The 26,338-nt window shown below is 30.4% G+C and overlaps 1 protein-coding gene across 1 annotated transcript in view; it reads right to left on the bottom strand.

Moving 5' to 3' along the window:
- The window catches only part of Dop1R2 (dopamine receptor 2), a 421,695-nt gene that overhangs the window by 279,999 nt on the left and 115,358 nt on the right, over positions 1-26,338 (bottom strand). The window lies entirely within an intron of this gene.

The raw sequence follows: 26,338 nt of genomic DNA, 5'->3' as shown, positions 1-26,338 counted from the left end.
GTAAACAACCTATGGTCACATGACACAGGCAACAAATTGTTTATTTTGCCGAAACAATACGGAAAGCAGACAAACCGCAAACTATCGCAATATAATATTATGTATGAAAATAAGCCATTGCTGTCAACAAAATACGTTGATTCGAAAAAAACTCAGAATAAAATATCGTGATAATATATTTTTTATGGCAGTGAAGACTGCATTATATACGTTCAAAAAGAAGAAAAAGTTTACTGAGTTTGAAATAAAGTTAATATAAATGATAGAGGGAGTTTGCTAATATTAAAAAAAAAGATCATTGTTAATGGCGATTGTTGTGAAAATGTAAAATAAAACAACTTTTTAACAACGAGCAAAAATCATAGACATATAAAAGAAACGCTGGGATTTTTTTCGTAACTGCAACATGTTTAATACCATGTATTTTGTTATAATTTTCGGAGAACAATTTGCTACTTTTTTTTCGAGGTAATTTTTTATAATTATTTTTACTACATATTTTTTTTAAGCGCTTTAAAACTTTCAAATTTTCCGGAGCCAAAGCACGTGGTTTCATAATAGCCAAAAAGTATTTAATTTATATATATATAGTTAGTGATACATGTTAATTGTGTAGATCTGAAAAGCCAAGTACACAACAACCTTCCGCTTTCCCATCTTATTTGCCTAGACTTTCATCTTCAGTCGCATAACGATACTAAAACCACTTTTCTTCTGAGATAGACATTTTCTTGTAAACGTCAGTGAGTTCAAGATTGAAATAAATATTTTTTTAACATAAGGCTGCGTTTCAACTAATCTAATAATTGACAGTGGAGGTAGTAGGAGATTTCCCCTTATTTCCCTTACAGTGGAGGTAGTAGGAGATTTCCAAATATTGTCAGGTTATTTGTCTTTCTTTAAAAAAAGAATAATTGATATACTTATCTTATTTTGTTAAATGTTATAGGGATTCACGGTTTTTTACAGTAAAAAATAAAAATAACAAACCACAATTTACGAATGCCATTCTTTTACTTGCTTTAATAATCTAAAATAATTACAAACAAAAAATAAATATTTTAAAATTTTACATTAATTAAATAAACATATCTTTTAATAAACAAGTTTCAAAATTAATTTCTAACAAAGATTAAGTTGTTTTTTAAGAACTATTATATTTTATATTTTCTTTTGTCTCTTGGCAAAACCTTTTCGAAGCCCAAAAATATAAGGCATGTGTTTTTGTTTTCGTAAAGAATGGTTTATCCTATTAAATGTATGCTTTATGATTACGCCCTCGAGGGGAATATTTTCACGAAAACCGCACTGCATAAATTCTCTGTAATAAATTGTAGATAATGTAAAATAAATACAATTCCTAAATAAATTTTACCAGATCTAATAATGAAATGCTATAAAAATAAACTTATTTTTTGCTACAATTCTTGTTTGTTTGTTTTTTTTGTAAACCATCATGGATTTTTATAATAACATCAATCTGTTTTTTTTTTTTTTTAACATAATAGTAAAAAATTGTTGTATTTTACCACTTTTCATTCAATTGAACAAATAAATTCACTTTTACTAAATTTTACTTGTTGTTATTGGTCTGAAAAATAAACATTTATTATAACTTTTTCCATTGAACTGGAATAAAAAAAAATTCGAACCGCTTACATTTCATTCTGTTCAAAATTATCGATTGAAAATAAAGCATTGCAAATGGTCGAGTCGGAGAAACGGTCCGCTCTGCTGAGAGCTTTTATGAAAGGTGTTTATTGTTTGCCCACCGGCGCGCAACAAATCATCGGTGATAGGTCCACGAAGCAGACTCCAGTTAAATACGTTTAAAACCGACCTCATCATATCTACGTTTTATCCTTTCATTAGGGTTAGTAATCGATTTTTGACCTTGAATTATTAATCAGATGAACCGTCCTCCTTTGATAAAGATAACCAAAAAAGGGAGTTATTTCATGGAAGCGAGCTGACTGTCGCCGAGCTACGACCAAAAGTGACGGAGCCAATGAAAGTTATGCATTCGGTGTAAATATGCACTCACCGTTGTGCGTAGATGTGATTTGCAATATGGGTGACAGATGCTGGCGACAATTTTGTGCATCCGGTTTTATATAGGTACTTATATAGTTTCATGGTCCATCTCAACTGATTCTATTATTTGTAGCTCCTACTCAGGCATGGATCGTTTAGGAAATGACTATACATAACAATATTATGACTTTTGTGTATTATAAAAACCATCAGAATACAGCCAAACTATCAGTTAAAATGAAAAGGTTTTTAATATATAAAGTCTACGACAAAGTATCTCGAATGTACGTGAAAAATATTACGTTTTTTGAAATTTTAGGTCCCTGCAAAAACATCGTTATCTCTAATATGGAGAATAAGAGATGAATATTGCCAAAGTTTTTTTTATCTAAGATCACTTTGTCTTGGAAAATTGTACAGCTTTGAATACTAAAGAGTTGAACAGTTTTTGTGATTTAGAAGTGTAGAATTTTAGATTATTAGAGAAGAAGATAATACTAATAAATCTGGAAAAAATATGAAACACAACAAGACACAGAAAAATAAATGTATAACGGTCATAACTAGGAATTGAACACAGGATCTCTTGTCCTACCGTGACAGGCATCTTAACCACTCGACCATTGGGACCAATTTATTAAAGATCATATTTCAGTATTAATATTCTCAGTTTGTCAAATGTTTATACTTGATTACATGGATAAAATCATAAAAAATGTCAAAGTGAACGATTACAAATTGGCGGGATTTTTTCGTAAACAGTTTAAAATTTAGAAAAATATATGTGATGTGACAGTTTCCTTTCTAATTCCCTGCACAAAAGGAACGTGTTTTCTAAATATCGAATTCTTTCAAAATTATAATAAACGTATCTAGTCAAAATGTTTCTGTGATTTTTTTTGTTAATATTTTCTTTTTTGTTATTAAAATTTTATTATTTAGAAATATCAATGTTCATTTCAAATAAATACATCTCTTATATTTCTTTTGTGACAACTAATAATGACAAGAGAAAAATAAGAATTATATAGCACATTTAAAATACCTCGGAAGCATTCCGTGAAATTTCACCTTGTTGCTAGGACTTGTAGGTAAAAAATATTTTAATTCCTGAAGGGTTAAACGAGGCTTATTGAAATAAATTCAAATTTGTAATTACGTATTTACAAATCTCGCGGGTCGTGAACTATAAGACAAGGTTTTTCTCTGATAAAATAAATTATTTTATTAATTGAACTCGGAAATTTCTGAAAACTTAGTTAAAAATTCATAAATTTATTAAACGCCCTTACTCATTTTTACAAGTACTGTAAACATCGATTAGTATGTGTGTTTTAATAAACGGGATTGGATAAAGCTTGTTACACACTAGGCTTATAATAATTTGTTAATATAAGAGTGCGGCCTATCTCAAAATATAGCTCGCCGTACTATTCCATACAATCGTCGGACTATTAATAAAAGTAACATTATAAATTTATAAAAACAATATTCTTTATTTATTACAATAATAAATACAGTTTAAAAAACCCTTTAAAAATAACAGAAATCTTAGACAAACGTTAATACTAACCTACTCCGAAACGTAAAAAAACAATAGGACAGTTCAAATCAGAAATATCTCGGAGTTATTTTTTTAACTAATTACCAGAAAGAATTAGAAACATGAATACAAATATAAAAGAATTTAAAAGCCACCTCAAAAAGTATTCCGAGCTCTTGAACTGAATCATATCAAATTTAAATTAATAAAATAACACCCCCCCATACACACAAGCCCTACTTATTTATGGCTGTACAGCAAATACATATTATTATGTAATTAATAACTGTATTATATTTATTTATAATTCGTGTATCTTTTTGCTATTAATAAAAAAAATTATAATTTTATATATAAATACGTTTGGGCGCGGCCTTGAATATATTAATTATTGATCTGATGGACGAGCGATACGTTGTAATTTATATTTTCCCCTATACCACTGCACCGTGTCGGACTAGGAGCTGCACCGTGCCCCTCTCTCGCTCTTCTATCCCTTTCAGCCCTGTACTTATCAAATCGCATGGCTTCCCTTTGTCAATTGAACACGCTCACTTATATTACATCCCTCGTGTGTAACGAACTTAAACCCTTATTATATTTCAATTATTTTTTTATTAGTTTATACATTAAGAACTCCAACAAGAAAATTTGAAAAGCTCCATCACCCATATTGAACATGCCCTAAATTTAAAACTAGAGTAGATACTCGAAAACCGCAATTGCATTTTTTTTGTTGTATTCTTTCTAGCACTGGGCCGCCAGCATAAAAAATAATTATGGATTGAAAGTTTTATTGACGTATTTCTCGACACGTTCAAACTTTGCCAAATAAGAACAAAATAAGCCTGTTAAGAACAAAATAAGCTTGTCAAGAACAAAATAAGCCCATTCAGAACAAAATAAGCCTGTTAAAAACAAAATAAGCTTGTTGAGAACAAAATAAGCCTGTTTAGAACAAAATAAGCCCATTCATTTTGGTCTTGAAATATATTCGTATAAACAGTTCCCCAAAAATAAACTACTATTACTACTTTTTGCCGTGAAAATCTCAAATCATATGAGTTCTGATATAGTTCGTTAAAAGTGTTTTTTGAAATATTTCTTTAATACTTTGCTATACTTTTTCCACAAATAACTGTAAACGAATTTATTCTCAGTGTGTATATATCATGTTTTGTGTTATAATTATCCACTGTTGATTGTCGAAATTTCAAACATGATCTACGAAATCAAAATATATATATAGTTTTAAATACTTGTATATAAATTTTAAAAAAAAAGTTTTTTTGTCACGAAACATGTCTAAAGATCTGTATATGGTGCCAATATTTACTTATTAAAAAAAACGTGTTGTCATCGTGATATCAATACGTCTATTATTATTTTTCGTATCTGTGATAACGTGCTGATTACGATCTGGCGAATGAAAATGTATTATAACACCGGAGATGAGATATGGACGTGAACGTTTTTCCAAAACAAAGATCTTTGAAGGACTTCGTGAGCGAAATGCCAAGTAAATGAGAGATATCCAACTACTACTTTCGCCTTCCAGTAACAAGTACCCTGATACTTTCCACACCTTATAATATATCACCTTTCCATCTCTGAGAACTGATGTGCGATATATTTTGTACCAGATTGGACTTTGCAGCATCGAAAAGTCGAAGTAAGAGAAATTTTGCAAATTTGAAAGAAATTATTTTTTACAAAATACGAACACCGTTAAAAATATGATAAAAATTTAAAGTTTGTTTTTCTGATATTAATTTTCATATTAAAATCATGAAATTTTAAAATTTTCATTTATAATTAGATACCGATTAAAAAAATAGTTTAAATTCGCACATTTCGAAACGGTTCCAACTGGCTACAACGTCATTATCACATAGAAGACGCTACTGGCTGGTAAGTCAGCTCTCGCCAGTGTCACCCGGTGTGACGTCAACGCCGCCGAATTCACGAATGAATAGGAACATGACGTTTTGGTGATAAAATTTATTCGTCAACCTTATAATAATAATATATTTCACATAAAATTATACAGTAAGTGTTATGTAAAACATATGCGGAAACTTTGACTAGCCAACTAGGACTGGATCCCGTTTTAGGCCAGTCAAATTGACAAATTTAGTTCATATCATAATTTCATATTACATTGTTTAATTACAGAAAATATTATTTTATAGAAGGAAAAAGTGTTAAGATTGAATTCCTGTTAGAAGCTTTATTTAAATAAACAAATTTCTACTTATAAGAAAAAGCCTAATAAGTAAAATTTAAATACTTTCTTAATGTTGTTTTCATATTTTTTTCGACGATAAAAAAAAACAGTGAAAATAAACTATTGCTGAGCAAAGCTTAAAAATAACAATTTAAAATACGTAATTCTTCATTTGAATAAATGAAATATATATATATATATTATGTGTATATTTCATTTATATATATATATTTCATTTATTCAAACATAACTCGTTTCTTTCATTTATTCAAACATAAACTTCATTTATTCAAACATAACATAACTCGGTATATAATTATATTTACCCATATGAGACTGGCCAAATTGTGTAAATATATCAAAACCAAATTTAACTTACTTTGTTTTTATGACTAGTAGACGTAATCGACAGCAGTAAAAATATATTTTTTAAGTCTCTTGATATCTGTAACATGTTAAATAACAACATCAGCTGGAAGTGTTTTTTTATGTAGTAACTTCGCTTTTTATTTTCTACCGCCGGAATTTCATCTGCTTACTTTTTCAACTCGGCATCTGAATAGAGATTATCTCTCAAAATATGTATTTTAGTATGAAAAAATTCACTGTTTAAGGTTAGTTGTTTATTTGGTAATTACGATGGGCTCTATCGTCGAGGGGTAAGACTCTCGACTAGCGAGCCGAAGGCCGTGGGTTTAAACAAATTGTATTTGATTGATTTGTGATATTTCAAAATTAAATCATTTAAATAATTTAAGGCATATTCCAGATTAGAAGATACTCTCAGAGTCGCCCAGGTGACAGACCACCATTCAGAATTGAAAGGTTGGTTTAAATGGCTTTAGTCGTGTTTGGTTACAAGATCTCAATGGGATCATCCCCTCTCCACTTCGTTCAGCCTCACAAAATTCTTCGATTGGGGATGCAATAGTCTCACTGGATCCGGTAGTTTGGGAGCATTTGGACCCCTTGTGCGGTATTCACATTAAAAAAAAATCGGTGCTAAACAAATATTTTGCTATTGGCCCTTGATAAAAGAATTTGAACATTCAAAGGGCCAATCTTGTTTCACCAGCACCAATGGTACCATCTTATCACATCCTCATAATAAATAATAACCTATCCAGCATGACGCCTGACTGACGAGTATGAATGTGATGAGCGTGCGACGAACGGGTCCCTCCTATGTCACCTTGTACCTGCGGCAACTACCGACAAGAATATACGTAAAATGTATATCTTCTCACGAATACTAAAATATCAAATATGACACCGGAATATGAAAAATTGTTTGATTTTTTTTACACCTGGTTGTTTATGTTTATGCCCGGAATAGCGAAGCACGATGTGATGGATCACACCAAATTGCAAATATAGCCGATGAGTTTTTTTTTTACATCATGATAATAATATTGAAATATGTTTGCTTCAATTTGGTTCGCCTTTCTTTAAATAAAGCATGAGAAAGGGTTATTTTTGTAGAAAATTGACAAAAATCACATTTTATCTGACGTCCAATTTTCAATTATTTACAAAGATTTCGAAATATTGTCAGATCTAATAATATCTTTTTATTCTATCTTGAGTTGATATTTTATATATATTTATTCAAGTATTCCTAATGCTTTCTTACAGATCTGTTGATTCTACAAGAATCTAGATTCCGTGGTAACTCAACACAAAGACAATTAACACACCTTTAAAAAGTGTCATTAAAAGCGTTGAAAAAAAATTACCTACACCTAACCCAACCTTACCTAACCTCAGTAAAATGTATAATTAATTTTTTGCTTTATAAATTTCACGACTTAATATTACTTTTAAATGTGTGTTGAATTGTCACATTATGTTGAGTTATCCGGTTACCAAGAATCTATGGTCGATTTGTAGAACGATACGAAAGTTAAAATCTATTCAATTTTTTTTTTAAGAAAAAACATTTTCGGGTTACGAATAACCTGAAAATATTTGAAAATCTCCTACTACCACCACAATATCATTTATTTTTACTCAGGAGATATTTTCAATTTGTATTGATATTACAGGAGACTAATTATTGCTTATAATAATTTATTATCCTTTGCGTAATTGTAAAAAGCATTCACTTTGTGGCTCATCATAATTTATAATAAAAACACATAATTTTTTTATTTTTATTTTTATTTATTTTTATTTGTTTTTGGGGTATTATGCCGTGTTGCGCTAACTCCTTCTTTAGCCAACGTTTCGGACAACATTGCAGTGTCCATCATCAGGGCAGATGTGTTATTTAACACATTAAATAACACATCTGCCCTGATGATGGACACTGCAATGTTGTCCGAAACGTTGGCTAAAGAAGGAGTTAGCGCAACACGGCATAATACCCCAAAAACAAATAAAAAAAATACTTTTGGCCGTGAAAATCTTAAATCATACACATAAATTTGTTTTTGACCACGATAGTTTTATTTTCACTCTACCGGTTTCGGAAGATCCCTTCCTTCGTCAGGATATTCAAATATTCTCCTGACGAAGGAAGGGATCTTCCGAAACTGGTAGAGTGAAAATAAAACTATCGTGGTCAAAAATAAATTTATGTGTTTTTATTATATATTATCCTTTGTGCTATGCATAAAAACCTTGTCCTATAAGCATTAGCTTATCATTAAAAAAATACTAAAAATATAATATAAACTTTTAAATTTAGGTGGATTGGCTTTAAACCTTTGTGAGAAATTTCACATTTTCTTATATTGAGATTTTGAGGAATGGTATTAATAAAATAATGTGTTAAATGTACAAAAATCCCCAAAAACCAAACATTTTAGTTCAATATTCAGCTATATTTGCGGAAAATGTTCATAGATTATATGAAATCGATCTTAGAATCATATTGCTGATTAATTGCGTAAAATGATCGTCTGGCAGTCTGAAAACCTTTTTTCGATTCCCAGACGGTGTAGGTACTGACTTGGCGTCAAGTTCAATGTTACCTAACATATAGTCAATAAAACTCATTTATTTCTTTCCGATAGTTAATTACTTCAATCAACTACTTGATTTTCAAGAACAAGATATATATTGGTACGTAAACGTAGCTAGAGTAAACGTTTAAGCTTACCACAGGTAGAGTCACGTGGGGTAACCGTACGCGGAGTGTAAGTGTTCGCAGTGATGTTTCCGACAAGATTGTGCCTGTTAAGCGCCCGCGGGTTCCTTAATTCAGTAGCCTTCTGGATCGCGCCGAAGAGGGAAATGTGTACAGTGGATGCTGATTTGTCAATAAAAACTGGTAGGCAAATTACTTTTTTTCGTGCTTTTCTTAAATTTTTCATCTCAGTTACCGATGTGTGCTATTGTGTAACCAGCTGTGTCAGAGCGACGTGGTCTATGATAATTTTTAGTGAAATATTGTTAGTTAGACGGGTGCAAAGTGATAATTCTAATAAAGATAACCACTAATCTGATTTTTAAAGTTAATTGAATTTTGGTGTGATGGGGTAAGTGTGCTGGGGTAAGCGTTCGCAGTTGGATGAGTGCGAACACTTACGCCGATAGATAAAATTGATTTTATAGCATAATATTTCAACTCTCGTTATATTTTTACAGTGAAATATGCCGCGTGTGTACGTGAGAAAGCATCCAGAGAGGTCAGTTTGCACTCAAGAGCAGATTGAAACTGCAAAAAGGCTTGTGAAAGAGGGGGAGAGTCAGCGGGCTGCTGCAGATATTGTTGGGATCAGTGAAGCCACTCTGCGTAAACGCCTAAAACTAAAATTAATAGCAACTTCAATGGGGAGATATCGTCCGACATTTACACCAGATAAAGAGGATTTTTAGATAAATAGGTACTCAATTTATCGTGCAATGTCATTTTTTTCTGAAACTATTGATCTGAAAATTATTTATTTATTTTCAGGCCGAAATCGTTGATCATTGTAAAAAAACTGACGAAATGTTCTACGGCCTGAATATGCAGACGATGAGAAAAAATGTTTACGAGTATGCTGAAATCAACAAGATCGAGAACAGATTTGACAACATTACAAAAACGGCTGGCAAGGATTGGGTGTATGGATTTCTAAAACGTAACTCTGTTTTAGCTTTAAGACAGACTACTCCCACAAGTATTGCGAGAGCTATTGGGTTTAACGTTGTTCAAGTTCGGCGGTTTTACGCAAACTGAAAAATTCTTGCAAGTCTGAAATAATTACCTCAAGTCCCTATAAAAAGAAACTTCAGCAGAAGCAGAGAGATGCAGATGCAAAAATTGTCCAAAAATCAATATTTAAAACCATGAAAATTGGACGACCACCTCTTTTCAAGAAAGTCACACCACAAAGAATCACCACAAAGCGTAAGGCGGGAGATTCCAGCGTGCATAACTGTTTAAAGAGAGCACAAAAACAGGCTTCTAAGGACTATTTTTGCCCACAATGCAAGGAGAAATATCGAGATCCACCAACAGAAGATTGGATAGAATGTATTGTGTGTAAAGCATGGTGGCATGAGAACTGCACAGACTACGATAAGGAGCAATTTAAGTGTGATAATCGCAATAGGGGGTAACTCTTCGCGGTGCGAACACTTACCCTACGGTATGCGTATACTTACCCCGCACACGGGGTAAGTGTACGCAATCGACATGCATGTAAACTTTTTTATAGAACTGTTTGATTTATGATCCATATGAGGTTTTTATGGTTGTTTGAGATGCCTTAATAATCGATCATATTAATAAACAAAAAAATTGAGTAAAATACCTTAAGCTTTTTAATACAAAAATCCCAATGTAAAAATTGCGCACGGTTACCCCACGTGACTCTACTAAGATTGGTGACGATTTAGTCTTGAAATTAATTATAAATTTATTTGTGTGCATTAATGGGTATTCCAGCAATTATGTTGAGCTACAATACTCTGTTAAATTATATGAATATGCTCAAATTGTCAGACAGAAGAATTTTCACTGACTTAGTATTTTTATATAAAATTCTAAATGATTTAGTTGATAGTCCGGTATTGCTAGAATTGATAAGCTTTCGGATTCCACAACGTAATACTAGAAGTCAGGATTTATTTCAGTTCAGAAATTCTCGGACTAACTACCATATGTATTCCTCTTTGCCCGGAATACTAATGAAGGGAAATAATTATAACAAGTCAGTGGACATCTTCAATTTATATTTTAACAAATATAAAATGTGGTTAATGAAGCAATTCAGTTATGTACAATAAATAATATGTATTCCTTAAGGTTAAACGCAACGCTCGTTGTATTCTACGTGTTCACAGATGGCGTTAATTAATTAATTTTGTTTAAATACGCTTTTGCAAGGTATTGCTTTTCAGTATTAAGACAAATTATTTGTTTGCGCCCTCATATACGCAATATGAATATGAATAAATACTTTTGTCCATATAAAAACTCAATTCTATTGAGAAAGGCATACAAATACAATATTGGATTGAATCATCGGTAAAATATTGTATTTGTGTGCCTTTCTCGAAAGAATTAAGTCTTTAAACGAACAAAACTATTGATTCATATTCATATTGCGTATATACGGGCGCAAACAAATTATTTGTCTTAATATTGTTAAGCAATACCTTGCAAAAGCGTATTTAGACAAAATTAATTAATTAACGCCATCTGTGAACTCATAGAATACAACGAGCGTTGCGTTTAAGTAAAAGCCCCGAAAAGGGGCATAAATAAATTGAATTATAAATTATTATTAAAAAAACAAGAAGCGAACGATTTTTTCCGTTGATGTATAAAAAAAACGTAAAAACAAGTTAGAACATGTACCGAACGAAACAAGCAACATTCTCCGCTTAATGTGGTGTTATTAGAAGATTTTCAAATTACTTAGGTTATTCGTAACCCGGAAATATTTGTCTTTCTTTATTTTACTAGGCTTGTCTGGGACAGTCAATATTTGGATTATTATGATTACTGAACAGACATTCCCTAGAAGACTCTGTACCGATTTGTCAGCAAGAAGTTGACGCCAAATTACATAAAAATCTTTGTATTCTTAGGCAAAAAATAATTTCGAAAAATTAAAAGAAATTTTGGTCAATTTCAACCAAAGCGATGGAAATTCAACCTTACTTCTGGCACATCAGATACACTAACAACACGATTCTATTGGTATATATACCAAAACAATTATACGCAAAAGATATACTAATTTACGCATTCAAAAACCAGGACAACTTTACACAGACAAACTCAGACAGAATCACAAGATCCACATTACAACACATGTTACACCAACCTACAACTAAAACAACTTTTGGACAAAGAAATATGCAGTATTATTCTATAAAATTATTTAATGTCCTCCCTTTTGAAATAAAAAACATTAAAAAAATAACTGACTTCAAAAGAAACATTAAGAAATGGATTATGGATAAGGGAAGGAAGAATATAGATATAATTTTGCAACCCAACAAAGACTAAAGCTTGTATTATGTTTTATTTTTTCTCTAAATATTGTTTTTTAATTTTCTATGTAGTATTTTAACATATGTACTTATACTATTTCAAACATATAACCATGTACAATGTGACCTTAGAATGGGGTACCCCAGTAAGGACACATTATCTTATATAAAAAAATGTTAAATAAAAAAAAATCTCTTTCGTGATCATAGCTAATGAATGTAGATTGTTATATTTTAAATCCCTGATAAAATTAAATTTAAAGCTGTCGAAATAAAATGAAAATACATTTCAGTATTGAAATGGATAAACTTAATTCTTTCAAAATCCCCGAATCATCTTTATTTGCCTTCTATTCGAAGCGTACAATTTAGCATCCATTTCGAAGGTAACTAATTTATTTTGGCCAAGTTAAATCACTCTATTTATATAAGTCAGGTAAACGCAAGACGTATTGGGTACCTACGTCGAGTTTTTCTTTTCCTTTTAAAGTAAATCAGAGAGAAATTTCAGACTTGATAGAGTTATTTGTTGGTGAAATTTATTCTGTTGATTGGAAAGTTTAATAGTTACATTATTTTTTCTCCGAGGATACAATGGCATACAATACACAAGAAGGTAAATTGTTTGGTGAGAAACATAGGTTTTTTCCATATTTATTCAAAAGGTCTTATAATAGATAAATGTTACGCCGCGCGTAATGTCGGAATAGTGAAAAGCTTGAAATTAAACCACAGAATAGGTATTTACTGGTATACCGACATTACGCCCGGTTTAACTACGTACACCAACGCTGAACCGGCGCTTAAGAATTAATGAGTAAGACTATTTACATGCTATTTTATATTTTGACGACCGATAATATCATAGTGATTATTTTTTAAGTTACTCTGCCGTATTGCGCTTTCTTTTTAGTTGGCCGAGCGTTTCGGACAGCGTTACATTGTTCATGATCAGGGCAGATGATGGACACAGTAAGTAAAGTTGAAGCAGGAAGAGTTGAAACCTTATAACATAAACCAATTAGGGATGCCATAGTTTCACTGGCCCCAGAAGGGAGCAGTGAGACTATGGCAAAAGTATGACAAGAGCAGCAAGCTCTTGTGCGGTTTCACATTGAAAAAAAATCTTTTTCCTGTTAAAAACGGGACTGCAGGCCTTCAATAAATGAATTGATAGAGTTCCTAACAAAGTATCAGTTAAAATAATTAAAATAATAATATATTATTTTAATCATCTTTAAAAACACACTTTTCTAATTTGTGTACCTATGTTAATATTAATATCATAAGTTTTTGATTTTTGTTTAAAAAATCATTAGAAATATAGGTAAATACTCCTCCCATAAACGCAAGCTCCTGTAGCCCAACTTATGGAGTAGAAGAATAATAATATGTAATAAAAAAATGTAAAAAATAATAAAAAAAAAAATCAAAAAAAAATCGAGTGTTTTATGAGGACGGCGTAACACGTGTTCATACAAATACTGATATTGATATTGACGTACTGATGTTATCGCATTCCATCATGATATTTATTAGGAAAAAAAAACGTGTTCTCGATATATTCTGAATGACTAACATTTTATCAGTAAATTGGCATACTATCACTTTCTTAACAGGATCAATATTCTCCGTGTGCCTTTGCTAAATCACCAAACATAGTGAACCACTTAAGGTGACTTATCGCAGAGGAGTTGGTTTTTTAAGTAAACTTACCGGGGCGGCGGTATCCATACGCCTTAAATTGTGACCTTCCATACCACATCTCTTTTTGCTTATTTTATAATATATGATGTGAATTATCGTGATTAGCCTAGGATAATATAAAAAAGTTTTTTCGAACACATTTCAAAGGCCCACCTTACGAATTCTCGAACAATGTTATATCCACTCAGAAAGTTAAACCTCCCTCCAGTTCATCAATCACAGAACGGGAGGGACTATTTTAATTTGTCCGTCGTTCCAGCGAGTTTAATAATAGGAACTTCTTTTAAAACATTTTGTTATTACAGCGATAACGAGGGTTGCTCGCATACATTAAAATAATAAAAAAAGTTAATTGTTAGAAGATGCTGGGAAAGTACCTGGCTATTCGGATCTGGTCACTTCACGCGGGTAATGCTATTTCAAGAACCGTTCGATATTTGACGACCTCTGTGGCCCACCTGTTAAGATCATCGACTACGAATCTGAACGTTGTAATCGTAATATATTTTTAATATAGATACATAAATATTTAACAACATTATTAGTTTATATCATCATTGATTATGTATATACCTTATCAGAAAAGAGGAGTTCTTGTGCCTGATAAGGGAGCCACGATTCTTTTAGTTTTATGTTATAATAATATTTTTGGATAGAATATAGATTTTTCAATGTCATGTTTAATTCAAGTTTAAAAAAATATATATTTAATTTATTTATTCTGATTGGTTGACAATACACCGAAGTTCAGAAGGGAGATTATTGTAGTTTTTTACGGCTTGATAAATATAATGGTTTTGCAATGATGTTGTTTTCAAATTAGGTGTTATAAATTGATTTCCATTTCTGATTAGTTTGCAAAATTCTTGGTATTCTTTGTTACTTTTTTTTCTTTGCATATTTTTATAATCTAAGCTTGCTTAAATATGGCATTGACATTTGGTACTGGAAACAATTTAAAAGGTGATTCAGTTGAGAAGGTAGATTTCAGATCAGTTTGATTCCATTTACACATGCAAGGTGTTACAAGGTGGACGTAGTGGACTTACGTTAACCAGTGATTCCTGACAAAATTTGGAGTCAAAACGTTAAAGAAATCTTAGTCTCCGGTGAAATTTATTAATTTATATTTTACATTTTTAACCGCCCAATCCTAGCTGTCCAATTCCTACTGATTTTCTATGTTTTCGTTGAAAAACAATTATATATATATATACATATACACTCTTAAACTCTTTGCTTATCTACGGAATCATAGGCTGGGGAGGAGTAGTACCTCCATTAAAACCATGTATGTACGTAAGATATTTTCGGCACGATTGCAAGTCTTAGATACTCTTGGTGGCCTAGTGAAAGATCCAATTCAGAAGTTTTTTTTTATCCAAAGGTATTGCTACCCTAGAGCCTTTGAATGTTGCGCAAAAATTAATTTTAAAAATAATGTATAAGAGAAATTTTATGTATTCATCAAAGTTATTATATAATGAAAGCAAAATTATGACAGTAAGGCAGTTGTACATAATACAGGCTCTCTGTAAATTTTTCAACAACACTATTACTGCCAAAAGATCTCAACAAGTGCGCAGCACTAGGATGGGTTCTTCATTAATGTATCCGCCGGTATATACCAGAACATCCTTCGGACAAAGGAGTTTATCATATAAAGCTCCGTTGCTATATAATATGCTTGGACAAAATATAAAAAAAATATAGTTACGTTGAATTCATTCAAGAAAATGGTCAAAATCTCTGTACTAGCTGAGAGTGATGATTTTGGATCACCCATGTTGTCGCTTATATCATAATTCCGTATGGAAGCTCTGTTTCGATTCAATCCTTATTTACTTACTGCGCAGGTACTTATTTACTTCTAAAATAACTTTTTGTTATTATCATTTTCTTATTGTAATTATTATTATTATAATAAGTGAATAATAATAACAATAATTTATCTACTTATTATTATTATTATGTACTTATTACTATCTACTTAATTCTCGTATTATTATTTACTTTAATTATTATCTAGCTAATTTATTTACTTACTTACTTTTTATTAAATTATTATTAATATTATTTACTTACCTATCGGTTATTATTTACCTATTTTTATTTAGTTATTTAATTTTTTCTTATAATTTATTATTCATACTATCCATGTTGTAATTGTTAGTATGGTTGGTTACCTTATGCTTGTGTCTGATAAGCCAGCACAGGTACCTTGTACTTTAGTTCAGAAGAATATTATTGTTGTCAACTTACTTACCAATGCTTCTTTTGTTGACATTTTTGTTTTTATTTTTCGTACATTTGTTACTAAAATTTTGTTTATTTTTGTCTACCGGTCACGAAACGACCGTGTCATAAACTTTTATTTTTTAGGTTTAAATTTAATGTTATTATTGTATGAAGTTTACATATATGTATTGTTTTAAATGATATAATTGTAAAGCTGCACATCTTGATACAGGAATGCCCTAGTGAGATGTGCAGAGTACGTTTTTTACGTTAAAAACTGTTTTTTTGAATAAATAAATAAATAAAAATGCAAATATCTAGTATGTGATACTTCCTTTATTTGTGTTTTAAATTATAACGTATACGCGATTAAAGAATTACAATTTTCATGATCTCAGAGGTAACTTTGGCAAATATTTGTGAGTTAATAATAATTTTAAAAAAAATTATTTTTCTATGTTAACTCTACTATTATAATCAAATATGAAATAAAAAAATAAAGATGATTAAAAAAATAATTAACTAACGAACGATTGACGATGGAACACAAATTTATTGGATACAAATCAAAATTTCTACCTTTTCATTAATCTTTAAATTTTTTAAGAATTTTCATTTCATTCATCATTATATTAACTCTGTAAGTAGGGTTAGATAATTTTTTTAATAATTACAATTAACACGCAAAAAAAAGTTTTCAAAAAATAAAATAGCACAATTCCGTAGTAAAATTTTGCATTAACTTTTGGATTTAAAAAAAATAATTTTCTGTTTGCTTGGGTATTGTGAGTTATGTTTGTTGTGATTTATGCAAGACAAGAAACATCGTCGTTTGTTTTATTTTATTTTGCGAAGTTCAGACTCAAACACTTAAATGGTTTACATTAATTTTCTAATGAAATTAATAATACAATAAAGTTAAGACTAAAATAGGGTTCGTAAGCACAAGATTTTGAAGTTTAATGCAGTTTTTATATAACCCCTGAGAACGCTTTGTATGGACTATCAGAATATTTGAAAAAAACAAAGATTTTTGCTTTAGAAGTACGTAGGCATCTTTGAGATAAAGAGAAAAGAATATTATTGCAATTTCTGCATGAAAAACATGTGATATTTTGCGTAAGAGCAAAAGTAACGCTTACGCTTCCTTAATATAATATATTCCTAAATACCTACATATCTGAAAATTACTGTCGTGGAAAATATCGGCAAATTTATTCCGGAAGGTCGTATTAATATTTGATATTATTTCGAATCAGAGTAATACCTTGTCAACGGAAAACAAATCAAACAATTAATGCTTCAATAAGTAAATTCAATGCGCGTTTAGACCCGATTTGAGACGTCAGATCGAAATCAATAACCCAAAAGCATTGACTAAATAAGACATGCATCAATGCCCGAAAGGGTATTTTATGGCGGATTCTTGAAAACGAAACAAAATTATATGTGAAATTAATGTTCCGATATTTAATAATATACTTCACTAGTGGAAATATAGTTCAACAAGACGACCATATAAATCATTATGTTCAGATTACCTAGTGAAAACATAGTTAAAGAAGAAGATCATCGAAGTTATGATGTTCAGAATACCTAGTGAAAATATAGTTTAACAAGAAGACCATAGAAATCATTATGTTCAGATTACCTAGTGGAAATATAGTTAAACAAGAAGATCATCGAAGTTATAATGTTCAGATTACCTAGTGGAAATATAGTTTATTTATTATTATTATTTCTTTCAGTTTAAGTTTGAGCAAAGGAAAATAAGATCCTCTGCAATTATATTGTGAATTAATATATTTATATGTCAAGAAGAAGAAGTGTTTTCCTGCATTCCATCTGACGGCGTGTTCTCGTACCACGATAGCAGAAACAATAGTTAAACAAGAAGATCATCGAAGTTATAATGTTCAGAATACCTAGTGGAAATATAGTTAAACAAGAAGACCATAGAAATCATTATGTTCAGATTACCTCGTGGAAATATAGTTAAACAAGAAGACCATAGAAATCATTATTTTCAGATTACCTAGTGGAAATATAGTTAAACAAGAATATCATCGAAGTTATAATGTTCAAAATACATAGTGGATATATAGTTAAACAAGAAGACCATCGAAGTTATAGTGCTCAGAATACCTAGTGGAAATATAGTTAACAAGAAGACCATAGAAATATAATGTTCAGAATACCTAGTGGAAATATAGTCAAACAAGAAGTATACAATGTATACATCCACTTCATAAAGAACTCGTCCATTCAAAAACTTTATAGCGTTGATAGTTTAATATAATATATATTTTTTACATTAACCCCAAACAGTATGTCATCTTTCGGGACACTGTGTGGACGGTCTTTTTAAGGAGAGGAAGTTCTGGGAAGGAAAATGTATGAGAGGTGGGTGTAGGAATCTAGGGATCAGTGTGTCTAGGCGAAAGGCGATGGGTCGAGAGACCAGTTAGAGATGTCAAAAGGTCCCTGTAATTGTCTTTTACCACTTTGCCACAGAGATCGTCAAATCAAATTTTAAAAAATATATATCACACATATTTAGATCAAACACATCATCTTACAAACAGATAGCAAAATATTTGACCGGTTTGTATCCAAGTCGACAAGTGCGTCTGATTCATCCAGGTCTCGTGAGTTAAATTCTGTGCGAGCTAAGTTCTCTATCACTGCAAAAACATTTTTGGTTCACGATGATGGGAGTAGGAAGAATTCAAATATTGTCAGGTTATTTGTAACTCGGGAAATTTGTCTTTCTTTTCAAAAAAAAAATGTTCGGCAATTAAAACATGACTTTAATAGGTTAGCAAAGTCTTAATTTTAATTGAATGGTCCGCTCCACATTAAAAAAAAAATCGTGCGTTCAGCGGGGGTAGTGATTTATTGCTGCGATTTCCGCTTCCGTTCTGAAACTTTCCTGTCAAATCACAGGTTCTACTTCCGCCGTTATGTAATAGAAGCCTGCTTGCGGGGGGCTGTTTATGACGTGGGGAAGAAGTCACAAAGCTCTCACGGCGGCAACCGGAAATAGATTTTGGTCCAAGCCGCCGTAGCGGAAAGACATAATCACTTAAGGCTTTACGGGAATCTGTTTTGCAGCTTCGTTGAAAAAATTCTTTTCATTTTTTGATTCGTGTTGATGTCTTGATGAAGATATTTTCATTTCTACTAACCAAACCACTTAGATATGTACCTAAATTTAATAAGATTGTTTGTTGTAAGCTGTTTTTGGTCCAAATGGATCCACAAAATAGTAATTATTTCTGTGATAAAGATGGCAAAATCATCAATTCTAGAACGATACGATCAAAATATTACGTTAAATTTAAATTCAGCTAATGAATAAAGGATTATAAATCCCTCTTTCAACGAGATAATCAGTCAAAGTATCCCCTTGGTAAAAGAAAACTTTTTAGAAATGAACCGTTGTTTCATGAAATGGTTTTAGCCGTGTTTGGTGACCAGATAGGAATATCAAGGTCCCAATAAACTTTCTTTCTCATCTCCTTCCCTCTCCACTTCAACAGATCATATCCTAATTTAGGATGTCATAGTTTCACCGGCTCCGGTTAGTAGGGAACAGTTGGAATTGTAGTATATTTAATATTTCTTAGTGATGAATACGGGCAATGCCGGGTAGATAAGAACAGAAACAAATTATGAAGTATTCAACTTTCAAAATGCTTAAAACACACAACCAAATTCATTGCGCAGTAATAAATAATGTTATATTTTTGAAAAATCTTAAGATTCTATGGAAATTTTTATATGCAATATATATCATGTCGAAATGTAAGTTATACTATTTTTAGTTAATCTTTAAATTAAAAACTATTATTGATTGTATCTCATACAGCGCGGTGACATTAACTGTGTAACTAAAATTTATTTTGAGTTATATCTTTTATAAAATCTTACATAAAATAATATATAATACTTATTTTATTACTTACGTTGGTAATTTAATAATTTGTTTAAAATTGTTATTCACGTTTCAGCATGCTTATTCTTCCCTATTTTAAACTCTTAAAAAAAAATTTTTTTTTAATTTTTTTTTATTGATACATTATTTTACAGTATTTCATATCTTAATTCAGTAATGTTGGCCTCACTGGGTTATTTACCCGTGCTGAGGCCCCCATTTTAAAATATACGAATTTATACATTTAAACAAAAAACAACATTAAAATAAAGATAAATTTAAACTAAAAATAAAGATTAGAAATTAAAGTTTAATTTTCACACTAAAATAAAAATTTTAAAAGAGATTATATAATTGTTTTCATTGTACACTTTTTATTTTTTATATTAAAGAGCACTCTTTTCCTGTACACAATCACTAGCTTACATTACATGTAACTTTGCACAAAATTTCGTACTGCAAAATCTGTTGACCATGTAATGTGAAAAAAAAATTGCCTTGTAAAAAAAATAATAATTTACAAAATTAACCTATTAAAAACATTTTTTTTCCAACATTTCCTACTTCTATTTTCAAATGTCTTGTAAAACGTAAAAAGAGTGTATTTTGTTTAACTGAGGATTGTACTTTCCTTCCTTCCTTAAAGGAACTAGAGTCACCAACTCTACTTACCGAGCCAAATCAAATAAAACCATATAAAATAAAAATAAAATAAAATTAATCCCCATTGGATAAAACCAAATATTAACTGCTGTAATCTCGTCGACTTTAAGGGACATGCGTGTGTACTCGTGTGTATGCGTGAGTGCCACCAACAGTTGATAGAATAGAAAATTAGAAATTGAAAAATATATTGATAACCTAAAACCATCCAACTCTAAGGGAAATGATGGCCTATCATGTGATACATTAAAAAAAATAAAACAACATGTATTAACGCCATTACAACATATCTTTAATATATGCCTCAAAGATGGTCATTTTCCAGAACAGTTTAAAATCTCCACTATAATACCTATTCATAAATCTGGGGATACGCATAAATTAGACAATTACAGACCAATATCCCTTGTTTCAAACCTATCAAAAATATTCGAAAAATGCATCAAATTTAGAGTCATTGAACACTTAGAAAAATATAAAATTCTATCGAAAAACCAATACGGCTTTCGTAAAGATCTAAGCACTGAGGATGCCATATATGAATTGACAAAAAATATTTATACATCTATCGATAAAAAAAAGAAATGTCTTGCCATATTCCTAGATTTAAGAAAAGCTTTCGACACCGTTAATCATAATTTAATCATTAAAAAAATAACTCAACTGGGCTTCAAAAAACACACACTAAAATTACTATCAAACTATCTTAAAGACAGAACACAAAAAACAAAAATTGGGAATAATTATAGTTCAGAAACACAGATAAAAAACGGAGTTCCGCAGGGAACTGTTCTTGGCCCGATTTTATTCTTAATTTATATTAATGATTTATGTAATTTTGTAATCCCTGGTAAAATTATTTCTTACGCCGATGACACGGCAATAATAGTGGATGGTAATAATTGGACAGAAACTTTTTCGAATGCAACTGTATGTATTTCACTTGTTTCAAAATGGTTAAAATACAACAAACTTGTCTTAAACTACAGCAAAACATTTTACTTACCTTTTTATAAAAACATCAAAAACAAACCAAAAGACAACCTTAAAATTAGAATCCATAATACAACTTGCAATCAAGAAATGTGCTTCCTGTGCAACGAACTCGCTAATGTCAAAAATATAAAATATTTAGGAGTATCAATAGATATTAATCTTAATTGGAAATCTCATATTAATCAAACCACTTCTAAACTAAGATATCTAACCTACATATTTTATAGACTCAAGGAAATTTTAAACGCTGAAAAATTGAAAATGATCTACTTCTCTCTGGTGCAATCTGCAATCACTTATGGCATAATAGGATGGGGTGGTGCACCTGATACTTTTATTAAGCCTCTACAAATAATTCAAAAGCACATAATTAAAGTCATATATAACAAAAATAAAACATTTTCGACCGACCTATTATACAAGGAATCTAAATTATTTAACATTCGTAAATTATTTATATTACAAACTATGAAATATCTATTTAAAAACAAAAACAATTTCAAAATAAATGAAAACAGAATGAGCAAAAGAACAAATAATATATTTTACACCCCCCAAACCAAAACTAAATTAATGCAGACGCATAGCAGTTTCATTGGTCCTCGTACGTTTAACCTTCTACCACTACAAACTCAAATGATAAACAAAAAGATAGAATATATTAAAGAGGTAAAATTATGGCTGATTGACGCAGATATTGAAACGCTTTTACTATAAATTTATTTATCCTTTCTACAACTCACTTGCTGAAACTTTATAAATTATTGTACATAATGTTTTTCTCTTTACTTTTTATAATAACTATAAACAAAAAAAAAATTTTTTCTACTAATGTACATTATACTTTAGGTACTTGAAATATAGTAATCGTTTTATATTACCCACACTCAGGCAGTCAGTGCCTTAGTGGGTTTTCATTTCTTTTGTAAACTATTTGGTATTTTATATTGTGTTATTTTATATTATCTATTAATATGTATAATATGTGTAAAGAAATGAAAATAAATAAAGTTAAAAAAAAAAAAAAAAAAAAAAATGCATTGTCATTGCCAGCAAGTCTATCTGCCAAATTTCAGCTCGATTGGATGTTGGAAAGAGGTTTAATTTCCGCTTCATTCAAGAAAACAAAAGTGATTTTCAAAGAGATGCGTATAAAAAACGACCAATTTACAATAGCCGTCTATGTTAAGAACTTTAGTGTTGCCTCAGGTGATTGCCTCCACTTAAAAGAATTTTAAAAGTTCAATTGCACTTGAAAAACAAACAGTCCAAAGTTTTAATGCATTTTCAAAAATTTTATCAACTTTACAAAAGCTTCCTCATCCGCTGGAGGCAGTTATTAAAAATTCTTTTATGCTCTTCCAAGTCCGAAACGGGCTTTGGAAAGTTTTGAAAAGTATGTTCGATTAGTTTCAAGAAGAACTTTTTTTTTCAACCTGTCTATTTGGAACACATTAAACAATGTCTAGTTTTATTTAGATTCTTTGAAAGGGATTTTGTTAAACTCTGCTCTAGTAATTTTACACGGTTTACTTCAGAACGTAGATAAGAGGCACAGAGGGGATATGGCATGAAAGTGTGGTGACTGTTACCCAACTACGACCAACGCATTATGTAGCTTGAAATAAAAGGGAGCGCCGCTGTGAATAGGGTGCGATTTACACTAGTATGGCCCATGTTTCATTTCCTTTCTTCTTTGGTTCGGATCTAATTGTTCATTGCAATTAATATATTTGAAATAATATATATTTTTTAAATAGTTGTAAAAAAAAATTATTTTATTAAATGACACCTAAAAGTGAATTTTTCACTATCGACGAAGTTATTTTCATTTAAAATTGTTTATTTTTTTAATTGAGAAACATTATTTTACCAAAAAAAAATAATAAAACATCACAGTAATAAGGAACTTGGGTGAAACACATTATGGCTTTAATAATGTATGTTCACATAGATCAACACAAGCTAATCAGGAATATATTACTTTTATTATATAAAATTACACGTACGATTGATAAATCGTTATTTAGCGATTAAAAACGTGAGAAGTACTCAAACTGCTACCTCACGGGTTTTTCCGGCCACGTGCATTAAAAATGCTGGCAATTTTGTGGTAAGCTGGACACGGGTAACCACTGAGGTTTATTTATTTATTTGTTGTATTTTAAATAGGTACATAATTATCTCTGACCTAATTTTTATAAACTGTCTAAGTTTTGAGTCTGTGGGTCAGTGGTTGTTGTCAGTTGGTATCACGATTGGGTCCGACCCAGGCATAGTGTGTTCAATTCCTCAGCTGGCTAAGTCCTCCATCACAACAGAAGCAAAATTTTATTGTGGTGGTAGTAGGAAATTTTCGAATATTGACGTTTGTAGGTTATTCGTAACCCGGAAATGTTAATTTTTCATTAAAAATAAAAAGTTTGAAAATCTCCTAAATAAAAAATATTTTTTTTTGGTTTGATCTTACTGTTAACTGACAAAAGCGAGGTGCTTATGATGTCATGCGTACGAAAATGGTCAAACTACGTATGAATATATTTAAAAAAAAATATATTACTGAACACAACAAATGAATCATTTGAAAAATTTCAGAAAGCAAAAAAGTTCACTCAGTAAAAAAATTACTTCGGAAACTAGGCTTCCCGTACTCGAATCTACATGTGATGAAACTAATACAAGTATTTTTGATAAAATTCTTTTATAAATATCACAGCATATCCTTATATTAAACAACATTATGATAATAATAATATCTTTTTTTAATAAATTTGCAACTGCAAACTTGTTAATAGATAGAATACAAAACAATTATATAAAGTTGAGGATTCTCATAACCTGCCTCAGTAGGCTAGTGGCTAGCCTGTGTTAGTTTAAATACTTGTGAGTATACCTACACTTATATTATAATATAAACACTTAATATTTTTGTATCATCAATAGATTCGACTTTGGGTGAGGGCACCGGTAAAGGCCCTGTTATTACTTTTTATCCAAATTAAAATGTTCTTTTTGAAATTTGTTTGAGAATCACTTTTTTATCTTTTCTGGAAAAGTATTGTACAATCATGTTGCAATCTACCTAAAATTTCTTTGTCCGAAAGTAGTATGCATTAATTTTTGGGAATTTGAAGTAAATCTTTGTTATTGTATGTATGTACCTATGTTTGTATAAAGGTGCGTGAGTATTATTTTTGCGTATAAATATGATTATATTTATATAATTTAATAATATTAATGTTGATAACCTTCTGAAAAGATATATTTAAATTTTCCTTTCTGAACACAAACCAAATAATAAATTTAATCGTACCAGTATTGTGTATCCTGCTTCTAATGTTCCAAACCTCTCCTAAACGATAAAAATAAAATTATTAATCTATTTGCTGATTCGTCAGGCATACATATTAAATTAACGAATTGAAATACGACGGGAATTTTAAAAAAGTAAACCAACGAATTGTTTGTCAGTTTTATTCAAATATGTAAATTTTGCACCTCTGGTATCAGGTTTCCATTACCTCATTAGCATCACAATAGACAGCGCAAGGGGCTGATTCCATTCCCAATTTTGATGGAGAAAGTTGAATCTGACAAAAAATAAATTATGGATTAAATGTTGTCCGATTCATTTGATTTTGAGGAAAAATGTCGAATTGTAATGGAATCTTTAGGTATCGCAATTAGATTTGATACGAACAAAGAGTAAGGTTATGTTTATTGGTGCGTATTATGTATTCACTGCTGATTTTCTTGAGAAAAATCACTGAAAAACAGTCCTTTGTCTTGCTTTGTTATAAGCAAAAGGGAAATTTATTATTAATAAATAACTGAAACAACCGAGAATTTTTTCTATAATTTTCTTTTCTGAAGTCGTAAAACAAGATTGGAACTTGATGCATGAAACTAATGTCAAAATACTGAAACTTTTTTGGGTAAAATAAACTATTTATATCCGGCACCACTTTTGATTAATATTCTACCAAATCAAATTATGTCTACCAATTCCTTAGTTTAATTTTAAAAGTTAGTTAAGATGTTTGTATTGACTGACGATTGTGTTTATATTTTTTCATCCTTGTTCTTTCTTACAAAATAAGATTTTATGTAAGTCCCATTTGCTAAAAACTGAATGTCACCCTAGCTGTCTTTATTATCTACTTTGTTTATTCTTGGGAATAATGGTTAGTGATTAGTTATTGTTCAAATATTGTTATAATATACTGTCAAATTACCAATCTGGTAACTCATCTGTAACTTATTTTTTCTTTCTTCTTGAAATATTTTGTTATTGTATGTAGTATTAGTTTATATTTGTGATTAATCTATGTTTGCTTCACTCAAATGTAAATTGTTAACCCTGATACAGGCTTTGTCTTAGTGAAGTTGATTGTTATGATAAAAAACATGTTTTATGTATGGTGAGATGCAATAAATAAATGTTTTTGCGCGAGTACTGTGTCCGACTCAACATTCGCTGCAATATCCACAATCATTAAATAATACTAAACACAATACTAAATTCCGCAGAAGTTAAAAAAGGTAACTATCTAACAAT

This window comes from Hesperophylax consimilis, chromosome 15 (genome assembly GCF_061612785.1).
Source record: "Hesperophylax consimilis isolate HC1 chromosome 15, BYU_Hcon_1.0, whole genome shotgun sequence".
Classification (NCBI taxonomy): domain Eukaryota; kingdom Metazoa; phylum Arthropoda; class Insecta; order Trichoptera; family Limnephilidae; genus Hesperophylax; species Hesperophylax consimilis.
This window is presented reverse-complemented; position numbering and strand designations above follow the sequence as displayed.